Below are 14,335 nucleotides of genomic sequence, written 5' to 3'. Positions count from 1 at the left end.
GTTCAATGATATAATTTAGATTCAAATAGAGACAGGTTGCCATCCCATCGCCCAAAAGAAGAATCCCAAGTTGATGAGCATCATTTAGTTGCCTCTTACGAGATCCACAGGAAAGTGATGGAGAGGCAACCTGTCACTATCTTAATCTCAATTCCATCATTAAGCCTTACAGTTGAACGTGGCCTTTTAGTCTTTTCGAGACTGTTGGCTCTGTTTGCCCCAAGTAATATTTAAAAAAAATATCTATCATTTATGTATGTATGTATTAATAATATGTATAGGTATTTTAATTATCTTGTATGTACCACCAACTTAAAGTTTTTATAGACTGAGAGAGAATGCCAAATGGCATTTAGTCCGCCCTTTGTACATTTTTTTGTATAAATAAATAAAAAAAATCCATACCATATCTATTTTTCGTTTCGAAATTCATTTGACGAGCGCACTAAGCGTATAGAGAGTGGGACACTGACGTAACTTCCTTCAAGATGCACTCACTGCGTTACATGTTGCAGTGTTGCATTATACAATATCGGGATGTATCAATTATGTAAATCGTGAGAAATGCCTCAATTTCAATAATAATTATAGATATGTATGTGACTCTTCAGTAATTGTGTGTGGTGTTTATTTAATTAACTTAATGGCAAATTTTAATTATGAGGAACGAAATTAGGTTCGGAAATTACTTACGTTTCTATTGAAATTATAGTATGCGTGTTTTTCATTATTTATATTTTTATCTGAAAGACACAAAATGTTTTTTTTTTAACGAGGAAACTTAAGATTATGGTTTTAATGGAACTGAAATTCCTTATATGATGGGATTAAGAATTGATGTGGTTACGAAACGCGTTTTTAAGTTAGTACACACGGCACAGGAGATACGTGGGTACTTCCTTTACATCAAGGCTTCTGGCATAATTATATCCAGAGTCCACCGTACCTATACAAATTAAGCAACATGATTCCACCTCAAACGTTGGGATATCGAGACTCTAAATGCAAAGCGCCGTGTGGTTTTCGGCACATTAGAAATGTAAAGTAAAAAAAAAATACCGTGTGTTTGTGCCGTGGTTCCCGGCGTCAATTAAAAAAACATGTTACCACTCCATCTCTTTCCCATGGATGTCGTAAAAGGCGACTAAAAGATAAGCTTATACTCTTGGGATTCCTCTTTTAAGCGATGGTCTAGCAACCTGTCACTTATTTGAATTTAAATGCTATTATGAAGCCTAACAGCTGAAGGTGGCCTTTCAGTCTTTAGATGACTGTTGGCTCTGACTACCGCTCAAGGGATATATACGTGATTATATGTTATGTAATGCTACTCTTTTTAAAAATAACTCTATTTAGTTATCTTTAATACTACTGAATCACAAAACAAAACTTAAATCTGTTTAGAAAACTTAATAGTGTTTAGTTACGGTGGCTGAGACATTTTTCAAACCTTCATAAGCTAACAGGCAAGACCTATATAGAAAATTGTATTTTCAACCAGTTAGCGACCACGTAATATATGATTGTATGCTATTAACATAGCTACCCTGTATGACCAGGTAACATCATGCACTATTTAGCACAGTGAGGTAATACATTGGAATCCAAGGAGCGATAACTTTAATTTTTACACCGACTGAAAGAAAAAGAGGTACCTAACTCGCATTTGCGCGATTGCGCAAAATATTCTTCTTCTATCTTTTTTACTGTGTCTTTATTATTGTAAAATAAATTAAAAATATTTTTGAATTTAGGTACTTAGTTATATATGTATATCTAGTCACATCTATATCCTTGCGGCCTAGAAGGTATGAAAGCCACGTTTAGCTGTAATGATGGAATCGAGATTCATATAGTGACGTTGCTAGCCTTCAAGAAGAATCCTGAGTTTATTAGCCTTTCCCTTAGTTGCCTTTTACTACATCCATGGGAAAGAGATGGAGTGGTCCTATTCTTTTTTCTTTTGGTACCGGGAACCACACGGCACATAAATAAAGTTTATATTCTTTCCCTCTCCACGAAAGTTCGGAAAACTTCTTTAGAATACAATATCTACCCATCGATTTGGACCATGCGTTGAAATGTCAGTCAAACAGTCAGCATCTTCTTTATTCTTTCATTAATTCATACATCAGCAGTCTACATTTTATTAAGTCCTCCTATTTTCCCTGTCTGTATGAATGCACTTATCTCGAAAAGATGTGGACGGATTTTGTTCCTGTTTGCAATTTTGCAAAGAGAATTTTCAGAGGAAGGTTTATATCTATAAATGCTATTCGTCAGAAGCTGGGGCGGTTCAGTAGTTACCTATTAATATATAGAGGAAGATTTATGCAAACGTTTCTTGACTTCGGCTATCGCACAAAGGTTAAGGTAGCCACTCAGTCAGTGCATAAGAATCGTGTTGCATTTTATATATGTTTATATGTTGTTTACGTGCGTTTTGATGACGAGGGCGAAACTGGTTTGACATTGAAAACGTTAGCAGGAGGTTCGATATGCAAATACATTATGTCTACCTTATATGGTGAAAAATGTAGAAATATTAAGAGTAATTCAAGCATGGTAAAATGTACGAGTACCAAGAAGTTCCAATTCTAATGGTTTCGATGAAATATTTAAAAATTAAATGCGCTATGTCGTTCCCGTCACCAATATAAAAAAAGAATAGGGCCACTGCATCTAGATCCCATGGATGTCGTAAAAGGCGATTAAGGTATAGGCTTACAAACTTGGGATTCTTCTTTTTGGCGATGGGCTAGCAAGCTGTCTGTATTTGAATTATAAACTTGGGATTATTTTCGGCAATGGGCCAGCAACCTATCTGCATTTCAATCTCAATTCTAACATTAAGCCAAACAGCTGAACGTGGCCTATCAGTCTTTCGCATGGGATATAGATGTGATTAAATGTAGATATGTATATATTTAAAAATGATATTTTTGGCTTCTGTTGCTCATTATATAGATCGTTATATCGATTTTCTTAGAGGTCGGACGAGTACAAACATCGCTCAGTTACAGCTTTATTACATGTATGGATAACATCTCTTTCCTCCTGGCTTTAGTCCCGGTATGCGTCTCACCACTCTGCAAATTGCTGCGTAATTGATTAAACCAAAAAGATCGCTGAGTTATGACCATTTCGACTTGCTACAGCACACCTGTATTATATTTGTTATTGTTATATTTGTTTGTATTTGTAGCATTGTTGAATAAACATTGTATATATCTATCTAATTGCGGGTGCGACAGAAGCCGCTGAGAAGAGCTAGTCAAACTTGCATTTATAAATCAATTTAGTCTTCAAACACTATTATTAATATTGAAGATAAATATTTCCTTAATTATGGAAATCCTGTTTACAATAATAATATAAGAAAACATTTATTTAATAACTGAATGAAGAGGATTCTCACCGGATATCCTACATGTTTGTCATATCTTTAGATGATGACAAATTATGTTATTATAATAAGTACTTCATAAGGATAGACCTTTACCTAATAATTATGTATATTAAGTATTTAATTAATTAATGGCGCCGTGTGGTTCTTGGCACCAATACAAAAAAGAATAGGACCATTCCATCTCTTTCCTATGGATGTCGTAAAAGGCGACTAAGGGATAAGCTTACCAACTTGGGATTCTTTTTTAGGCGAATGGCTAGCAACCTGTCACTATTTGAATCTCAATTCTATTATTAGGCCAAATAGCTGAACGTGGCCATTCAGTCTTTTAAAGACTGTTGGTTCTGTCTACCCCACAAGGAATATAGACGTGATCATTATGTATGTATGTTAGTATTAAGTATTTAATCATATTCTTCGGTCAATCATCATGGAATATCAGTTAAGAACGCTACATGATAGTGAACCAATCATTTCTTAATAACTATCAGCTTTTGATTTTTAATTTATAAATAGCTGAACGTAGCCTATCAGTCTTTTCAAGACTGTTGGCTCCGTCTACCCCGCATGGGATATAGATGTGATTATATGCATGTATGTATATACTAGCTTTTGCCCGCGACCTCTTCCTTGTGGTCTTCTTCCCCTTACTCACAATAAAGCCTTTGTTCTCTTTCAGGGTCAACTCTATCTCTGTACCAAATTGTATCAAAATATGTTCAGTGGTTTAGGCGAGAGAGCACAACAGACAGACAGAGTTATTGTCACGTTTATAATGTAAGTCGAGAAATAGGGATACGGTGTATGCAGCGGATCTCAGGCCCCGAAGTAGGTACTATATTGGAGGGTGCAATTGGGAATGCGCAATAATGAGAGAGCGAGAGAGTAATTCCAGGAAATACTCTTTTAATGCCGCCATAGAATATTGTAAGAAACCTACAACTATATGAAACATTTTAAATGTCAAGAGTATGTCGAAGCAATCGGTCAGTTACGTTCCTCTTTTTTTTCATTCTTTTTGGTCGAAATTGGTAATGGTATTAGGATATACCGATATATTCGCAGTATATATGGTAACTTCGGAAATGAAATTAAAATTCAATAAATATTACTGACCCATACCACAAACTCGACATTGATAATAGCATCAGTTAGACGCTTGAAACGTTTCTATTGAAATTATAGTATGCGTGTTTTTCATTATTTATATTTTTATCTGAAAGACACAAAATGTTTTTTTTTTAACGAGGAAACTTAAGATTATGGTTTTAATGGAACTGAAATTCCTTATATGATGGGATTAAGAATTGATGTGGTTACGAAACGCGTTTTTAAGTTAGTACACACGGCACAGGAGATACGTGGGTACTTCCTTTACATCAAGGCTTCTGGCATAATTATATCCAGAGTCCACCGTACCTATACAAATTAAGCAACATGATTCCACCTCAAACGTTGGGATATCGAGACTCTAAATGCAAAGCGCCGTGTGGTTTTCGGCACATTAGAAATGTAAAGTAAAAAAAAAATACCGTGTGTTTGTGCCGTGGTTCCCGGCGTCAATTAAAAAAACATGTTACCACTCCATCTCTTTCCCATGGATGTCGTAAAAGGCGACTAAAAGATAAGCTTATACTCTTGGGATTCCTCTTTTAAGCGATGGTCTAGCAACCTGTCACTTATTTGAATTTAAATGCTATTATGAAGCCTAACAGCTGAAGGTGGCCTTTCAGTCTTTAGATGACTGTTGGCTCTGACTACCGCTCAAGGGATATATACGTGATTATATGTTATGTAATGCTACTCTTTTTAAAAATAACTCTATTTAGTTATCTTTAATACTACTGAATCACAAAACAAAACTTAAATCTGTTTAGAAAACTTAATAGTGTTTAGTTACGGTGGCTGAGACATTTTTCAAACCTTCATAAGCTAACAGGCAAGACCTATATAGAAAATTGTATTTTCAACCAGTTAGCGACCACGTAATATATGATTGTATGCTATTAACATAGCTACCCTGTATGACCAGGTAACATCATGCACTATTTAGCACAGTGAGGTAATACATTGGAATCCAAGGAGCGATAACTTTAATTTTTACACCGACTGAAAGAAAAAGAGGTACCTAACTCGCATTTGCGCGATTGCGCAAAATATTCTTCTTCTATCTTTTTTACTGTGTCTTTATTATTGTAAAATAAATTAAAAATATTTTTGAATTTAGGTACTTAGTTATATATGTATATCTAGTCACATCTATATCCTTGCGGCCTAGAAGGTATGAAAGCCACGTTTAGCTGTAATGATGGAATCGAGATTCATATAGTGACGTTGCTAGCCTTCAAGAAGAATCCTGAGTTTATTAGCCTTTCCCTTAGTTGCCTTTTACTACATCCATGGGAAAGAGATGGAGTGGTCCTATTCTTTTTTCTTTTGGTACCGGGAACCACACGGCACATAAATAAAGTTTATACTCTTTCCCTCTCCACGAAAGTTCGGAAAACTTCTTTAGAATACAATATCTACCCATCGATTTGGACCATGCGTTGAAATGTCAGTCAAACAGTCAGCATCTTCTTTATTCTTTCATTAATTCATACATCAGCAGTTTACATTTTATTAAGTCCTCCTATTTTCCCTGTCTGTATGAATGCACTTATCTCGAAAAGATGTGGACGGATTTTGTTCCTGTTTGCAATTTTGCAAAGAGAATTTTCAGAGGAAGGTTTATATCTATAAATGCTATTCGTCAGAAGCTGGGGCGGTTCAGTAGTTACCTATTAATATATAGAGGAAGATTTATGCAAACGTTTCTTGACTTCGGCTATCGCACAAAGGTTAAGGTAGCCACTCAGTCAGTGCATAAGAATCGTGTTGCATTTTATATATGTTTATATGTTGTTTACGTGCGTTTTGATGACGAGGGCGAAACTGGTTTGACATTGAAAACGTTAGCAGGAGGTTCGATATGCAAATACATTATGTCTACCTTATATGGTGAAAAATGTAGAAATATTAAGAGTAATTCAAGCATGGTAAAATGTACGAGTACCAAGAAGTTCCAATTCTAATGGTTTCGATGAAATATTTAAAAATTAAATGCGCTATGTCGTTCCCGTCACCAATATAAAAAAAGAATAGGGCCACTGCATCTAGATCCCATGGATGTCGTAAAAGGCGATTAAGGTATAGGCTTACAAACTTGGGATTCTTCTTTTTGGCGATGGGCTAGCAAGCTGTCTGTATTTGAATTATAAACTTGGGATTATTTTCGGCAATGGGCCAGCAACCTATCTGCATTTCAATCTCAATTCTAACATTAAGCCAAACAGCTGAACGTGGCCTATCAGTCTTTCGCATGGGATATAGATGTGATTAAATGTAGATATGTATATATTTAAAAATGATATTTTTGGCTTCTGTTGCTCATTATATAGATCGTTATATCGATTTTCTTAGAGGTCGGACGAGTACAAACATCGCTCAGTTACAGCTTTATTACATGTATGGATAACATCTCTTTCCTCCTGGCTTTAGTCCCGGTATGCGTCTCACCACTCTGCAAATTGCTGCGTAATTGATTAAACCAAAAAGATCGCTGAGTTATGACCATTTCGACTTGCTACAGCACACCTGTATTATATTTGTTATTGTTATATTTGTTTGTATTTGTAGCATTGTTGAATAAACATTGTATATATCTATCTAATTGCGGGTGCGACAGAAGCCGCTGAGAAGAGCTAGTCAAACTTGCATTTATAAATCAATTTAGTCTTCAAACACTATTATTAATATTGAAGATAAATATTTCCTTAATTATGGAAATCCTGTTTACAATAATAATATAAGAAAACATTTATTTAATAACTGAATGAAGAGGATTCTCACCGGATATCCTACATGTTTGTCATATCTTTAGATGATGACAAATTATGTTATTATAATAAGTACTTCATAAGGATAGACCTTTACCTAATAATTATGTATATTAAGTATTTAATTAATTAATGGCGCCGTGTGGTTCTTGGCACCAATACAAAAAAGAATAGGACCATTCCATCTCTTTCCTATGGATGTCGTAAAAGGCGACTAAGGGATAAGCTTACCAACTTGGGATTCTTTTTTAGGCGAATGGCTAGCAACCTGTCACTATTTGAATCTCAATTCTATTATTAGGCCAAATAGCTGAACGTGGCCATTCAGTCTTTTAAAGACTGTTGGTTCTGTCTACCCCACAAGGAATATAGACGTGATCATTATGTATGTATGTTAGTATTAAGTATTTAATCATATTCTTCGGTCAATCATCATGGAATATCAGTTAAGAACGCTACATGATAGTGAACCAATCATTTCTTAATAACTATCAGCTTTTGATTTTTAATTTATAAATAGCTGAACGTAGCCTATCAGTCTTTTCAAGACTGTTGGCTCCGTCTACCCCGCATGGGATATAGATGTGATTATATGCATGTATGTATATACTAGCTTTTGCCCGCGACCTCTTCCTTGTGGTCTTCTTCCCCTTACTCACAATAAAGCCTTTGTTCTCTTTCAGGGTCAACTCTATCTCTGTACCAAATTGTATCAAAATATGTTCAGTGGTTTAGGCGAGAGAGCACAACAGACAGACAGAGTTATTGTCACGTTTATAATGTAAGTCGAGAAATAGGGATACGGTGTATGCAGCGGATCTCAGGCCCCGAAGTAGGTACTATATTGGAGGGTGCAATTGGGAATGCGCAATAATGAGAGAGCGAGAGAGTAATTCCAGGAAATACTCTTTTAATGCCGCCATAGAATATTGTAAGAAACCTACAACTATATGAAACATTTTAAATGTCAAGAGTATGTCGAAGCAATCGGTCAGTTACGTTCCTCTTTTTTTTCATTCTTTTTGGTCGAAATTGGTAATGGTATTAGGATATACCGATATATTCGCAGTATATATGGTAACTTCGGAAATGAAATTAAAATTCAATAAATATTACTGACCCATACCACAAACTCGACATTGATAATAGCATCAGTTAGACGCTTGAAATATTCACAAAACAAATATTGATTGTGCGGAACACTTTATGCGCGAGTCCGACTCGCACTTGGCCAGATATTTTTAGACATATTTGCCGTGTGGTTTCCGGCATCAATAAGAAAAGAATAGGACCACTACGTCTCATTCCCATGGATGTCGTAAAAGGCGACTAATGGATGGGCTTATAAACTTGGGATTCTTCTTTTAGGCGATGGGCTAGCAACCTGTCATTATTTGATTCTCAATTCTATCATTAAGCCAAATAGCTCAACGTGGCCTACCAGTCTTCAAGACTGTTGGCTCTGACGCCGCAAGGGATATAGACGTGATTATATGTATGTATGTATATTTGTCTACTATAAAAAACTAACTCAGAATTATCTATTGTACCTAAGGTTATAACTGACTGAGGTAACTAACTACTGTGCTAAAGAGGTCGCCGAAAACCCATCAATTCTAATTAACTATGACATATTCTAATTAAAAGTAAGTTTACAAGGAAGAGTTGGTAAAACATCCGTGAATGCTTCCTATAATTGTGTTTGAACGGAAGACAGAATCTTCGAATTAAAACCTTGTAAGGTTTCCTATACTAAAGGCCCTTGGTCATTTTACTTTCCTCGTTTTTACTTTGGCCTTTGTGGCGCAGCGGTTGTAAGCTTGTCTGCGACATCGAAGGTCCCGGGTTCGAATCCCGGCCAGGGCATGATGAGAAAAGAACTTTTTCTGATTGGCCTGGATCTTGGATGTCTATCTATATAAGTATTTATTATAAAATATTATATCGTCGAGTTAGTATCTCGTGACACAAGTCTCGAACATACATCGAGGCTAACTCAATCTGTGTAATTTGTCCCTTGTCCCTTATATATATATATTTCAACAAGTAGATACATGGTCGATAACCCCTTAGGACCTTACGATTCGCCAAATCTTTAATCATGCGAACCGCTGTGATTTGAAATTCCCTCCCAGCATTTCTCTTACCCGAAACATATAACTTGGGGATTTTCCAGGCAAAAGTGAATCGGCTGATTGAGCTAACGACATTAGGCCTCATAGCTTACCATCAGGCAGATTCATATCAAGCGTACTCATGTCTAATATAAAAAAAATTGCATCTTCATTATTAGGGCACTTATTCTTAACCCATTGAGGTGAGGGTTTAACCCAGAGAGGTGAGGATTTAACCCAGGGAGGTGAGAATTTAATCCAGAGAGGTGAGGATTTAATAGGGATCAACATCCTCACCTTCTGTGGAGAGGATGGGACTTTTTGACAATGTTCCTGGATTGGGCAAATTAGGTTTTTACACTAAGCGACTTCCATTTGATAGCCGCAACCTTTGCAAGGGAACCTAACCCATTTTGGATCATGTGGTTACGCATCTAGTTGCCTGAAAGTGTAGGTTTTTTCTGCGATGTTTTCCCTCGACGCAAGTGTTTAGGTTAGCAATTAAACTTATGTACAAAACGTAATCCCAACTAATATTATAAATGCGAAAGTCAGTTTGTTTGTTTGTTTTCTTTTCATGAGTTATCTATTGCGCCAATCTTCTTGAAATTACGCGTATGATTAAGGGTCTGGAGAAGGCCATAGAGTAACTTTCATTCCGGTAAAAGCAGAAGTTCCCGTGGGATTTGTGAAAAACCTTTATTCTTTAACATGTGTCGCTTAATCTGTCGCATTTTATTGGTGGCGCTAAAGTCGAAGCTAGTTGCCTATAGGTATATCCATGTCCAATTTTATGCTCCAATAAATAATTTCTTTCTTTCTTTCTTTCGATGCATATAATATTAACCTAACACAAAAACTAGGTCGACACGAATGGCCACGTGAAATAACAAGGTTTGCGATCACGCGAGTTCGTTTCGTGTGGTTACGTAGTAGCGGCCCGGGCTGAAGCAGCTTAATGTGCTTAATAATAATAAGCTTAATATGAAATTGAGTAGTGACAGGTTGCATGTCCATCGCCTAAAAGAAGAATCCCAAGTTTATTAGCCTTTCCCTATTTTTTTTTTTAATTTTCCGATATTATTTAATTTATAAGCTTAAAATGTACTGAAACAGAATAGGTTCATAAAAAGTACGGAGTTACTGTTTATATGATGATAGCTTGTAGGTAGTTACAAAATGTATACAGATTTTATAAAAATCTGACGCCAAGATTTCCCTAAGTCGCTTTTGACGACAATAGCTAATTTAAACTATTATACGACTTCTTTTTCCTGGCTTTCGAGGAAGTATGAAAGTAGCGCCAATAAATGAAAAGACGAATGGTAATAAGCTGAGTTGGTACGGACACATCATGAGAAGAGAGAAAGGTCATGTTACTAAAAGAGCCTTAAATATGGAAATGAACGATTAAAGAAATCGGGGAAGACCGAAAAAGAGATGGATGGACGGCGTAAAGGATAGTATGAGTAGAAAGGGAGGGAACTGTGATATGGCAAGTGACAGAAGTAATTGGAAAACACTAACATACTGTGCCGACCCCACGAAGAAAGTGGGAAAAGGTAACGATGAAGAAGAAGAAAACTACTACCGGAGAAGAACCAGGAGTGCGCCTGTTCACCTACATTTTGAATTGGGTAACTTAAACGAAACGACTCTCGTCTGATCGCTTTGCAGGGAGACCTAACCCACTACATTTTGTGGTACTAATCCTGCACAAGACAAATTTTTACGAGAAATGAGGTGTTGTTTTTAAAAACAGCCAGGAGCCACACGGCATAAAGAAACGTGATCATATATATGTATTTATATGCTAAAAAGACACATATAAGCTATGACTAATCTATATAATGTTTTGCATTTTATAAAAAACGTAAATCTCATTCGTGCTATAGAAAAACATACAAAGTGACCGCTAAACATACCTATTTGTATAATTATAATTATCTGCTGTTTACATCTCACTCGAAGATAATCCTGTGATTTTCCTTGAGCTATAAACATTCCATGGAACTAACACTTTAGTAAGTTTTGGAGAAATGACGCATTAATCCGAATCCGCGTGTTTTGTTAATCGCGAAATACGTAAAATGTTAGACTTGTTTATTTAGGGCTGAATAAACATAGGATTCTTCTTATACGCACTGTCATAATTTAAATTAAAATCAATGTTTGATTCATGAAATAGACATTTGGAGGCACTTTTTCACGTCAATATTTTTACATTTCAATAAATATAAGTTATACCGAATACATTAGTAGGTATTTGTCGGCCTCTGTGGCGCAGCGGTAATACGCTTGTCTGTGACACCGGAGGTCCCGGGTTCGAATCCCGATCAGGGCATGATGAGAAACGAACTTTCTCTGATCTCTGAGTCTTGGATGTTTATCTATCTTTATTGTAAAATATAGCATCGTTGAGTTAGTATCTCGTAACACAAGTCTCGAACTTACTTCGAGGCTAACTCAATCTGTTTAATTTGTCCCGTATACCTATATATTTATATTATATTTGTCAAAAAAGAACAAGCTACAAACAATCCAAGTACTTTAGCCCCTTGAGGCTAGCGTCCCTTTCAAGTAACAGAACGGAATGCCCTTTAAAACGGACACCACTCTCAAAAAGATACCAAAGGTTAAATTTCAATTCCATCATTAATGCTGTATGGCACAGCTGAACGTTGCCTTTTAGACTTCTCGAGATTGGTGTTGTATGTGCTCTGTCTGCTTTGTAATGATAACATATAGAATTTTATTATTTTCTTACAAAACTTACGAATTAAAAATGCTTTTCAAATGAGCATGAAATGTGACGAACTCGTTGATGTCTTTTCATAGACGGGAGGCAGCGTTATTTTTTTGATCGTCAGGAAATTTAGAATAAACGTTTAGAAATGTTAAGAAATGATTTATTTTGCATTAAATTTATAGGTTTATTTATTTTTGTTTCCTTTTTCATGTATAGATAGGATAGTTATTAAAATAAACTATCAGAGATAATATTTTAATTAAATTAAAATTAATAAAATATAATAGTTACAAGCAATTAGTTTTGGTTTATTTCTCAATAGTTTAGCATAAACAAAGCACAATAAAAAAATTGTACCTAACTAAAAACATGATTAAATCATCAAAAATACTTCGCAAACCTACAAAATCACGGAATTCCTGACACGATATCCCAAATTATCCATACACCTTTCCAAACCCTCAAAACGTCCAGTCGGTATCCTGAAACCCGACTGGACCTAGGAAAACCCGAAATGCATTTCCGAAAACCTCCCCACCACCTCCCAAAGGTTTTATGCGTGGGGGAAGACCGTCGCTCCGACAGTGCGCCTCCGGCCGTCGAGCGAAGTACGCGTCGCGCGGCCGTAGTTTCCACACTGGAAAAATTGTGTCGCGCTCTCCCGAAAATAATTGTGATATATTTTTTTTTATTCCCTAAATGATGGATACCGTGTATGGCTTATAAGTGTTGTGTTATTTGCAGTGCACCCGGTCCCCCCTCGTAGGCTATTGACGGTAAGTGTTATGCAATGAAACTGAAAGTGAGAAAGGATTGTTCGATCTTTTAAGTTCGGTTTTGGTTTTTGGTTTTTGGTTCTGGTTTCGTTTATATGGGTTAAGACACGTCGTTGAATTAATATGAGTGAATTTATGTATAATTCATTGTTTTTGTATAAAATCAATAAGGTATATGTATTTGAAAAAAAAAAATGCAATAGCAAAATTAAGCATTTTGGTTTTGTCCTAAATAGTTTTTTTTTAATACTCTAAAGATAATGATTTAATAACTAATAAATTTGAGCTAGGATTCAACACATACGCTGTTTTAAATAATATTTGCCAAATTACACATTTACACATTATAAGTCTCAAACAAAGTTGCCTCGTAACTTGTAATATATTTTAGAGTTTATAATTAAAAATGGCCATTATTATAAAAATCAAGAACGCGTTGCCACTTTGACAAATCAATCTTTGATCAATCAATTTATTAAGTCTTGTGTTATTGACTGACCTATGACAAACGTTGGATTTAGGAAGAAATACTAAAGGTAACAAGAATTGACTAGATTTTACTTGGGCGTATTTTATATTCAGTTATTATAATTAATTTTCTTAACCGTATAACAACATTAAATAAACAATTTGTTGTTATAACAAATCTAATTTGAATTTACAACCAGTTATGTTAAGCTATAATTTTCATAATAATGGCCAAAGATAGTAAAAACCTATACCTATGAGTATAAAATATCAAAAGAGGTATAATTCCATAAATCAATAGATTCGTAAGTGGAATTACAATACTTAAACGAAGAATTCTAAGTTAATAAGCGTCTCCCTTGATTGGCTTTTGGATCTGCGAGTGAAAAGAAGCAGCTACCAGACCAAAAAAAATAAACGTACATAAATAATGTGCAACTAGTTTTCGCCAGCGGCTCTGTCTGCGTGAAAAGTATTCTATATTTCAAACTATATGTATTCAAAATTTAATGGAAATCGGTTCAGTGGTTTTGACGTGAAAGGCTGACAGACAAACATACTTTCATATTTTTAATATTAGTATGAATGAATGGCAGGCTCATCGATCTAACTGGGTCCCATGTCTGAAAAAAATTGTATATCCCATCAAAATCATTTTCCCCACACCTCTCGGTCACCTAGGTACAAATATTTTTTTAAAAGTACTCAAACTTTATATTTTAGAAAGCAAAATTTACCTTGATTAACTTTTTTTTTAAATAACATTCAAATTTTTGCTCAGATTTTTTTAAAATAGCTTAAATCAGAAAAGAGTACTTATTCAGAAACCAGATTACATCGAGTCTGTTTAAAAGTTATGTTTTTCTCAGATAACAAACTAACTAATAAGTATACGATTAAACACATAATCGAGTGATGGCATTTAATGTCGGCATAAAGTT

At 35.3% G+C, this 14,335-nt stretch overlaps 1 protein-coding gene across 2 annotated transcripts in view; it reads left to right on the top strand.

The window, feature by feature from the left end:
* Positions 1–12,751: 12,751 nt before the first annotated feature.
* The window catches only part of LOC106135913 (A disintegrin and metalloproteinase with thrombospondin motifs like), a 112,989-nt gene continuing 111,405 nt past the window's right edge, over positions 12,752–14,335 (top strand). For both annotated transcript variants that reach the window (XM_060951123.1, XM_013336321.2), the window contains exon 1: positions 12,752–12,926. The gene's annotated coding sequence lies outside the window, so the exon portion shown is untranslated. The remainder of the gene's footprint in view (positions 12,927–14,335) is intronic.

Source organism: Amyelois transitella, chromosome 24 (assembly GCF_032362555.1).
Source record: "Amyelois transitella isolate CPQ chromosome 24, ilAmyTran1.1, whole genome shotgun sequence".
Classification (NCBI taxonomy): domain Eukaryota; kingdom Metazoa; phylum Arthropoda; class Insecta; order Lepidoptera; family Pyralidae; genus Amyelois; species Amyelois transitella.
Note: the sequence above shows the minus strand (reverse complement) of the source record. Positions and strands in the feature narration are given on the sequence as shown.